Below are 9,313 nucleotides of genomic sequence, written 5' to 3' on the forward strand. Positions count from 1 at the left end.
TCAGTTGAACTGTCGTCTATTCCATGAAACTTCGAGGAGACCTTATTGGCTTTCACGTGTCTGTTTTGACATTTAGGGTCCAAATAGTGACAGCATATTTAATTGTGCAGGACAAAAAAATTAATAATGCGATTCATACGGAAGAAATATATTTGCGGGACAAATGCGGGTAATAGAAAATAAACAGTCCAAAATAAAACTTGATTGGTGAAAAAATAATTGCGGTTTAGAATAAGCGGTACAAAATAATATAAATAATATAAATTATTATGTGTAATATAATTTCATATATTTTGTAGATATATTTTTTATACAAAATATATTTACATAAATAAACAAGATTTGTATAAACCAATTAATTATCTTTAGTTCAATCTCCTATAGCTTATTTTTTAAAGATAGATTGATTCGAATATTGTTAAAATTATTGTATTTTTATCAACACTTTATATATTTATGTGAAAAGACTGAACATCTATTTACATGACTCTTTCTTGTATTAGAAGAAGACAATTAATTTTGCTTTATTGAATGTTTGCCTTTGGTCAAAATTATATTAAAAATATATAAAAAGCTTAATTTTGGTATGTGGTAATTTATATTTAGGGAAAATGATATGAAAAAATCTTTGACAAAAAGTTATTAAATTAAAAAACAATTTTTTAATAAAATGTTTTAATAAATTTAATATACCAAACTATCGCATGTTTCTTCAATATTTATTCAATAATAATAAAGTTTAAATACAATATTATTTTATTATTTTATAACAATGATACATGAAGGAAGAGGAGAGAATAGATATCTTAGGTATTAGTTATATACGTGAGAAAAAATTACAGCTATATACTATTTTAATAATAATAAAAATAATATATATATATATACTCCATTGCGGTCTGACTGCTGGCTAATAACTTTTTTGAAGTTTTATTGCGGTCCAAGACTATTTTCTGTTCTAAAAAACGCATCCATTCTTTTCTTTGTTTTATTTGCAAAACCACGAAACTATAATAATAGTTGTGATTGGTAACTTAAGTGGGTTATTCAGAATTTTTTTCTCAATTCCGCTAAATACTTGCTTCCATTCAGGGCCTTACAATGACGCCGTCAACTCCTTTTATCCTTTTGTTCTCTTAACTAAAATTATGTAGTAATTTATTTAGTCTTTTGAAACTTGTTATCGCCGCCCTTCACGCTCCTAGCATTTTCATACTCGCTTTTGTTACTTTATATATAGTACAAAAAAAAGAAGGTAATCAGCCTGATTTACAATTTGATTGCCGACATTAAAAGAAAACTATTCATTGAAACTTCAAGGAAAAAACCAAATTCCGTTTTGTGAGGAATTGATTGAGGCTTTCATCATATATACACATATGATCACAGACATGTTACATCATAATGGAGTATTAGCTTTTTTTGTCAACGGATCACAAAATAGTAAACGTTAGGACTTCGGAGTATCAAAATAAATAAAGTACAATTACCATAAATATAGAGTTATGTTCCTTTTTTTTTTCTTTTGAACAAATTATATAGAGCTACGTTCTATAATGATTTTCATCGTTTTAACTTTTAAATCAAAGCTTCTATTAGCGTTAACTTTTTTTTTTCTGAAATTTTTTCAGTTGTCTGGTAATTAACTTTGTCTTAATTAATGGGCTCAAGTAAAGGCCTGATCAAAATGACGCGAAAATATCAACTCTAAAATTTAATATGAATGGCACGTTGGTACATTAACTCTAAAAAATTCGCGATTTGCTACCTTACGAAGAGCATGGATGATATTGATGGATTCGTAACATTTATCCAATAGTAAAAGCTGCCACACCATGCATTCCATTAATGAGTAAATCACTGCAAAAAATATTATATGAAATTTAATCTAGACATTATAATGCTACTTTGAAATATTTTACAGAATAAGTAACAATGATAACTGCAAAAATATATAATTTAATGATCATATATGAATACACAACTGCAATCAAATTTTGAAATATTTGCTAACATAATCAATCTATCTATATATATAAAAGACAACACACATTGCCCACAAAAAAAAAACAAGTTACATAATATATTAAAACAAAAAGGGAACTAAGAAAAAATATCTTTGCGAGCGATTAGCGATGCAAAGCAAAGAGAGAAACAAGAGGTCTCCGCCACCGTCTCCACGTCATCATACTCCACCATAGTTTCACGGGCGAGGATTCTCTTGTCCCTCTTGAGAATCAACCCTTTTGGTAAGCTAACAACGAGTGACCTAGACAAAAACAAAACGCCGCTGTTTAGCGTTTTCAGCGGCAGAACTGAACTCTACTCGTTCCCGGTGTCACAATCGGAGGCAACAGCAAGAGTTCAAGAAAACGTTAGCCAGTTCATCGGGAACTACATTTCTGTCTTTGTCATCTTCTTCTTAATATCTCTGTACAAGCAGACGACACCATTTTTAGTGCTGTTAGCGAGTTTTCCGGTTACGGATTATCTCGACAATTTGATTGTTAAAAAAGGACTTGATCAAGTTTACCCCTTCATTCGTCGTTTGCTCTTCTTCATCTCCAAATTAGGTTGATAAAGAAACAAGTACTATACTTAATACTTTTTGTGGACATAATGCAAGGCAAAATATCTCTTGACGATCGTTGTTGTACGAATGTTGTTTTGCAGGAATATCGGCTCTTCTTATGCGTAGAGAAGTTGTTATCGCTTTTTTCTCGTCTCTTCTTGCTGCTTACTTAAGTACAATTTTTTTTTAATCTCTTTCTATGTCTCTCTTATTTAAATGTAGGCGCGTTACGTATACTTGGGAATTAATTTTTTTGTTTTGGTATATGTTTGTAGTGATGTTATTGCACGGAGCGTTAAGGAAGTTGCGTGATTGAGACTTGGAATCTTCTAAAAGACTTTTGGGTTTTATCGCTTGGGACGAACTTAGCAATATTAACAACTAAATATATGTATTAAGACAATGATTATCAAATTACTAAACAAGAAAGCTATTCATAAACGTAAACATAAGTAATTTAAGGAAATGATTATCAAACTACATTTTTGTAATAATACAAACAAACAAAATTAGCCAAACCCTTTAATACAAACAAAATAAGCCAAACCCTTTAATAATACACAACTATGAATAGAATTTCCTCTTGAAAACTTGGGGAAGACAAATTGAAAAAAATAAAAACAAATTTGTAAAATTTTAAAAAATAAAAACCAAAGGAGAGAAAGAAAAAAGAAATCTAGAAATACATTTTTTTTTGGACAAAATCTAGAAATACCTTTAAAGATATTTTATGCACATAAATACCAAAAATTAACGCATCAATGAAATTAAAAAAACAAGCCAATGCATTCTATGTGTAGGTTGTCTCAGGGTGGGAGCTTAAAGATCACGTGATGATTGGCCTAGCCATCTGCAGAGAGAAAACAAAGAAACCCATTTCGAGGCTTTAAATGAAAACAAAGTTCCAAGTTCAAGAAAAATTGTTCCATATCGAACAAACCTTGAGAGTAAGAATCTGCCCAGTGGGCTAACGTTTGTGTTGGAACTAAACTCCTTGTTATCTTGTTTTCTTTTGTTCACTACATAGTCGGGTGTGGTTTTGGCAAAAACACGGACCGCCATGTCATGCAAATCTTTCACCGAAGCTTCTTTTGAACTGTTAGGGATTTATGGTTTTTCTCACATTAAGTGTATTCACAATCAGATGACCAAACATGTGTTTTCTCTATGTGTTGTTTAAAGTTTCATGTACCTTCCCAAAAGTTCAATCAGCTTGGCAACAAAAGCTTCACAAGAACCAGGTTTTTCACGTTCCATCGTCACAAAGGATCTCAACACTGTACGCCCAATAGATTCTTTTGGATCGTCACCAAGAGCCTACACCATGAACCAGAAGACATGATCATTTCGCTATTCGTTTAACCTACTCGCAAGTCGCAACTCATTTTTATACGCAAGTGAAAAAGATTTGATTGTAGTTATTATAGTAGCAGTACCTCTTTTAGGGACGGTATGAGCAATACTGACAATGATGCAGGCAATGAATCCCATTTGGACTCATCTTCTTCATCACTCACTTGTTCTGACCTTGGGCGTGCTTTTTGTTTACTAGACTCATCGCCAGAGTTTCTGCATAAATTGTAGCTTCGTGTTAGAAATGAGCATACTACATTCTCTGAGCATGAGAAGCTAGGATCTACATTCACCCTGAATAATCAGAATCATCGGCACTTTGTTCCCTTCTTCGGTTAACCGTCCCATCATTATTGTTCTTTCTTATTCCAAGTCTTTCTCTAGCATTTCCCCTTCTGAAGCCTGCGTCAAGTGCTGCCTTTGCCTGAAAGAAGTATTGAATATAAGTGTAAGAATCAGATGATAAATCCCAATGAACAGAAGATACCTAAAGCAATGTAAAGATATGTGGNATGTCATGCAAATCTTTCACCGAAGCTTCTTTTGAACTGTTAGGGATTTATGGTTTTTCTCACATTAAGTGTATTCACAATCAGATGACCAAACATGTGTTTTCTCTATGTGTTGTTTAAAGTTTCATGTACCTTCCCAAAAGTTCAATCAGCTTGGCAACAAAAGCTTCACAAGAACCAGGTTTTTCACGTTCCATCGTCACAAAGGATCTCAACACTGTACGCCCAATAGATTCTTTTGGATCGTCACCAAGAGCCTACACCATGAACCAGAAGACATGATCATTTCGCTATTCGTTTAACCTACTCGCAAGTCGCAACTCATTTTTATACGCAAGTGAAAAAGATTTGATTGTAGTTATTATAGTAGCAGTACCTCTTTTAGGGACGGTATGAGCAATACTGACAATGATGCAGGCAATGAATCCCATTTGGACTCATCTTCTTCATCACTCACTTGTTCTGAACTTGGGCGTGCTTTTTGTTTACTAGACTCATCGCCAGAGTTTCTGCATAAATTGTAGCTTCGTGTTAGAAATGAGCATACTACATTCTCTGAGCATGAGAAGCTAGGATCTACATTCACCCTGAATAATCAGAATCATCGGCACTTTGTTCCCTTCTTCGGTTAACCGTCCCATCATTATTGTTCTTCCTTATTCCAAGTCTTTCTCTAGCATTTCCCCTTCTGAAGCCTGCGTCAAGTGCTGCCTTTGCCTGAAAGAAGTATTGAATTCAAGAGTAAGAATCAGATGATAAATCCAAATGAACAGAAGATATCTAAAGCAATGTAAAGATATATGCAAAAAAAAAAAGGTGATGGCTAGTACAATTCCGAGAGGCAACCTTTCAAGATAATATGAAGATTAAAAGGGATAAACAAACCTCCGCGAGATTTGCGATGCTATCTTCTGAGGCACTGGAAGTTCTCTCTTGAATCCCTAGTCTAGATTTTGGGGTTCGAGGTGATCCAGAGTCATCGTACTGTCCACGAACAACAACAGTTCCACTTGCTGAAGCATCATGAAAAGGTGTATACCTGCCGCTAGACTAACAGAGTAGAAATGGAATCTTTCATAAGACTCGGAGCTTGTTTCATTTCTGTAGATGATGTTATAATGGATCCAGGACCTTCATACCCCAGAGCTTTGTTCACGGAATATTGAAGATGATTGAGAATTTCTTGGGGTTCTTATGACAACAGTTCCCGATCCACTGAGCGATGAATCATCCTGGGATTAGAAGGACAAGGTACAAAACATATGTTACCGTGTCCTCATTCTTAAGCATACATAGACATACAATAGAGTAAATCCTAGACGTGAAACTTAAAACTAGATCCCTGCAGTAGAAATCATTACCCAAGTAACATGAAACATACATATCACGACATGCTTTAGAATATAATTTTCAGGTGCAACAATAACAGCAAAAATCGTGTCAAATAAGACGGGCTGCATTTGGCACACAAGAGGGAAAGGATCTTACTTCTTCGTTGAAGCCATCTTCATGGTCATTCCGAAAAGGATGTTTTTTGACAAAACCTCCATCAGAGGCTCCAGAAGTTGTACTACCAGTCGCAGATGACCATTGATTACCACTAGCTCTTGTTGTTCTTTGCGAAATATGATTAGAAGAAACTTCTTGGCGCCTCTCTCTCGCTTGAGGAGGTTTTAAAGCACGAACTGTTCCAATACTCTGTGACCCCCCAACGCTAAAGTCCCATCCAGCATTTTTGACAGTATTCCCCTGAAAACTGTAGCTACGAGTTATAAGAGATTTTTTCAAACAAGTAACAGAAGAAACCCCAAGCCCAGAAATCCATCGAACCTAGATCCAGGAGAGCCTTGGCTTCTTTCATCTCTAGCCACCCTAACAGTACCAGATGATTGAACTGGAGTTTTGGGACCATTCCTAGGTGTCTCTTCATCCTCTTTTACTTGGTACTTTGGCCGCTCTCTTTAAAGAGGAAAAAAGGACAGAACAACAATCGTGCTTATTCTGGATTTTCTTTTGGCATATAAAAGATCAAGACAAACATACGGGAAAACCATCTAAATGTTACTTTTGACATACAATCAATTTAGGAAAGTCATAACTGAAATCACATGCCAAATCCGTTGAAGAGAAAAAGCATCAGACCTTATCCTCTCAAGAAGTTTCGGACTTTTCCTAGCATTCTTAATAAATCTGTGTTTAATAAGTTCTCTAGCACTTGGTCTCTGAAAGTATAAGGCTTGAATAAGAGATCTTGAAATCCCACTGCTGCTGTTAAAAAAAAGCAAAGATTTCAAGGATTGCATTATAAATACCTCAGCAGGGACCTTCTTCACGCATAATGAAACAAACTCCTTGACCGGACGGGAAAAATGCTCATCTAACTGCACAGAAAAGAAAGAACGTTAAACATTAAAAGGCGGCTTCACAATCAAGAAATAGCAGTGACAGAATTTCACTGAGGCAAAGCACACAAACCAGCTGCATAACTTTATCATGTTTAAAATAAAAAAATGTGAAACCTGAGGTGGATTTTCCCGAGGAATGATAAAAAGCACTCTCATAGGATGAAGGTCAGCTAGGGGAGGTTCTCCTTTTGCCATCTCAATAACCGTAATTCCGAGCGACCAAATATCTGCTTACAATGACAACAATCCCAGCAACAGAAACAAAATTGCCAAAAAATATTAGATTTGCTGAAACATAAGACATGTCAAGCTAGAAGAGGTGGAGATCAGCATATAGACGAGATACCTTTTCATTATACCCTTCTGTGTTTTGAATCACTTCTGGTGCCATCCAAAATGGGGTTCCTACAAAAGTCTGTCATTGCTTAACATATCAGCGCACACAACCCAGGTGAGCCCTGATGAATGAACGAAAATTCTAGACCCTTAGCAGAGAACTATAGAGTTATCCGAATTGATAAGAGAAGCTTTTTGTTAAGGCCATCTTTCAGAAGATCTCTTCTAACATATAAATATTTCCATAATTGAAACATGCACAGGATTCTACTATGTAAGGCTGTAGATGAGAAATTGGAACCGGGGCTGCAGATAGATGTATAATAATAATGACCTAGTGAATAGGACTATTCAAGAGTATCATAGTCCGTGGAAAACTTAATTCAGTAAAAGCCAATAGACCGCAAGCAGCAAAATCTAAACAAGGAGACCATAAACTTTATTACCAACCCTCCTCATATATTATGGGGACATAAAAGATACATTGCACATCAGAAAGTTGAATCAGTAACAAGAATCAAAATCAACAGTGATCATTGGCATAGTAGAGTACGCACCTTTCTTCTTGATATTGTCCGCGTTAGCTGAGCAGACACACCAAAGTCCGCCACCTGATGCAAAGTGAAAAGGATGTTGAGGATGAAGCTCACGGAACTAATACTCGAAACAGAAGATATTGAAGATTTTACTGCTATAATAAAAGTAACAAAAAACCTTAACATCTCCATTCTCGGTCAACAAAATATTAGCAGCTGCAAAGAAGGGAAGAAAAAGGTTTTATACACCAAGCAGTTAAACACATAAACCACAGTAATTATATTAACGCACACAGAACCTTTAATGTCTCTGTGGATCTTTCCCTCATTATGTAGATATTCAACAGCATGAAGCAGATCGCGTGTGATACAAGCGATTGATGATTCATCCAATGGATTACCAGATTGAAGCTGCGCAAGATATATCACTTTTGAGAATTATAAGTTGTATCAGAGAGAATATAAGTACAGGACACAGATCGATACCGTGTGTGCATCACCACACACACAACTATACTTCCAAAATTCTTTAAGTTCTGAATACAAAAGTAGTGAGTTGACATACAAGATCAGCAACTGAGCCACCAGCCATATATTCCATGATGATCCACAACTTGGTGTGATGAAGATAAGAACCATAGTATTCGGTAATATACGGGCAACGACATTGTGATAAGACTGAAATTTCCTGGGGGTGGTCAACAAAAGAAAATGAGCACGACAATCCATACACACCAATGTATTAAGCTTAGAAATTGACGTCAATGCAGAGGTACCTTCTGGATATCTTCGATCTCATCTTCACTGTCAGATATCAAGTAAAAAGGTTAGTTAGAAAATTAGTAAGGAGGATTATGGTATGCTCAACCAAACACACTATAACTAACAGCTGAATCTATAAGTCTAGTAAAAGCTAAGGAAAGATTACTGCCCTTTATCCTTTGAGAATCATGAACAAAACATTCATCGAGTTATAAAATGTAATTAGTCAACTTATATCCAAAACCTTAAGAGAAGAAATGCATATATGACAAGAAAGAACTTAAAATAGAAAATGTACTCACGATTCTTCCAAGTCGATTACTTTAATGGCAACTTCTTTATTGAGGTCCTTATCAAACCTGATAAGCAACAGCACTAGCTCAGCATACAAAAAAAAAAAAGATGACTTTTATCACATGAAATAATTAGATAAATGCTCAATCCATTTTTCCAAACTGGATACTTACGCTTTATAGACATCACCAAAAGATCAATTTCCAATCAACTCAATCTGACTAAATCTGGCTCCAGCTGCCTCTTGTAAACCCGCAACATCTTCCATCTCCACATACAAGGAAAAAACACTCTCTCTACTCTCCCACTGCAAACACTATATTGATAAAAATAAATAAGCCAATAACAACACAATCAGAGAGCAGAGTAGCAGACTATAACAATTATCACCAATCCCTCCCTCCTCTTCTCCCTAGAGCTAAACTCACCCCACAAAAGAATCAAAGCTGCAACGTTTACTCAATAACACGAACTTCACGAAAGTAAAAGCAAAATGCAAACTTGAATTAAATGCGAGAATCCCTTTTACTCAAAGCAAAAAAA

At 35.2% G+C, this 9,313-nt stretch overlaps 1 pseudogene; it reads right to left on the reverse strand.

The window, feature by feature from the left end:
- Positions 2,991-9,313, reverse strand: part of LOC104779912 — a 7,048-nt pseudogene continuing 725 nt past the window's right edge.

Source organism: Camelina sativa, chromosome 1, assembly GCF_000633955.1.
Source record: "Camelina sativa cultivar DH55 chromosome 1, Cs, whole genome shotgun sequence".
In the NCBI taxonomy this organism is placed as follows: domain Eukaryota; kingdom Viridiplantae; phylum Streptophyta; class Magnoliopsida; order Brassicales; family Brassicaceae; genus Camelina; species Camelina sativa.